The 1,780-nt window shown below is 51.7% G+C and overlaps 1 protein-coding gene across 1 annotated transcript in view; it reads right to left on the reverse strand.

Moving 5' to 3' along the window:
* Tll2 (tolloid like 2) overlaps nucleotides 1-1,780 on the reverse strand; it is a 147,458-nt gene that overhangs the window by 109,200 nt on the left and 36,478 nt on the right. The window lies entirely within an intron of this gene.

Genomic DNA, 1,780 nt, shown 5'->3' on the forward strand with positions numbered 1-1,780 from the left:
AGGAGCCGGGCACCATGAGCGATCTAAATCCCCAGTCTTCAAGGTATTTTGAAAGGCCCCTGCCTTACCCGAGCTCTAGGCAGCTGTGGGAAAAAACACCACATAAAGAGCTGTTTTCTCTTCTCAGGCCCCCAGGACAAAAAAGAAAAAGCATAATGTCATTGGTTATACTACTACTCATAACGTGTGCTGCCCTCCCCTGGAGGAGACTGTATTTCTCTGTCCTACTGATGTCAGAGTTGGCCACACAGCCCGAGGTGTCTAACTCAGTGTGAGAGGCAGTCCGGGAGCTAGTGCGTGATTCACCATCTCTTTTCCCTTTCCCAGAAGACCAACGATGTTCTAGACGGGGACAGCTCTAGCTCCTTGGGACTGAGTACAAACGAGATGGAGCACAGGAACAGCTTGTTAGGGCGGATGTGTAGTGCTCTGGCTTGGACAAGTGTCCCCCAAAGACCCATGTATTAAAGGCTTGAGCCCCAGACAGACGCCACTGGGGTGTGATACAGCCTTTAGAAGGTGAGGCCTAGGGGCAGTCCTTGGGTCCCTGAGGGAAGGTGCCCTGCAGAAGCCTATGGGAGTCCAGCCTCCTCCTCTTTCACTCTACTCCCTGGCAGTGGGTTGAGCAGTTTTTCTCTCAGCAAGATGCAGGCCCAGAGCCCCTGCTAGGGCCAGTGATGGTGAACCAGAACCTCAAAGCTGTGAGCCAAAGCCATTGTTTCCTCTTTACAACTTCATGACCTCCAATGTTTGTCCTAGTAATGGAAAGCTAGCCAAACATGTAGCACGAATAAGGGGAGAGAAAGCCTCTGAGATTCATAGACATTTGTAGCTAGAGTACAACTTCTTTATCCTGATGCAGAAATTGCTATCTGAAGTGTTGTGCCAGCCTAACCAAAATCCATTCATTCGATTTGGAAGCAAATGACAAGAAAGTTGCTACTCAAAGCTGGCTGGACGTGGTCTATAGGGTGGAGTGCGTGCAGTGAGACCATGGCCTGCATCAACTCGAAGGCGGGCCATGGGCTGAATGAGCTCCAGGCTTGAAGTGAAGCGCTCAAACATCAGAATGCTGACAGAATGCCGGTTACTGTGAGCTGTGTTTCACAACGTCCTAAAGAAAGAAGTGAGCTCATGAAGAACTGGGCCAGGCATGAGGATGTAGCTCCGCAGCAGAGCATTGTATAGCGTGGCAAAGGGCTTAGGGTCCATCCTCACCACCACCATGAAAAAAAAAAGCAACAGCAGTCCAAGCCCAGGCACAGTGTGGGTGAGACCCTCTTCCACTGCCTTGGGACCCCCCTACCACTCTGCAGTCCCCCCACCATGTCCGCTGAGTGAGAACTTCTGCTGCGTTCTCGGGACCCCCAGATCCAGCCCTAGCCCAGGCCCGGTAAGTGTGTGGGAGAGCTGCCTCTCCCCCTACTCCACCTTGTCCCCTTCAGACTCAGCTCAGGCTTGGCATACGGGCCTGGGGTGAAACTCTGGAGCTGCAGTTCCTGCACAGAGAGTAGGGGACAGAACCACCCAGCTAGTCCAGGAGCAGAACATCTTGCAAGAGGGGCACAACTGGGTCACTCCCAAGGGTGGTAGCAGGAAGGAGCTGAGCACAGCAGCCAGACCCAAGCCAGGAACAGTTGGATAAATTCAAACTTTGTAGATCTACACCTGAACTTCAGTAGGTGCTAAGGTTATAACTGCACCAAAGGTCTACAACAAAGGTCAGAAGACAGTGCTATACAAAATGACAAAGAGAAGGAGCATAATGCAATCTCAGAAC

The sequence above is a fragment of the Octodon degus genome, unplaced genomic scaffold (genome assembly GCF_000260255.1).
Source record: "Octodon degus isolate 3935 unplaced genomic scaffold, OctDeg1.0 scaffold00010, whole genome shotgun sequence".
Taxonomy (NCBI): Eukaryota; Metazoa; Chordata; class Mammalia; order Rodentia; family Octodontidae; genus Octodon; species Octodon degus.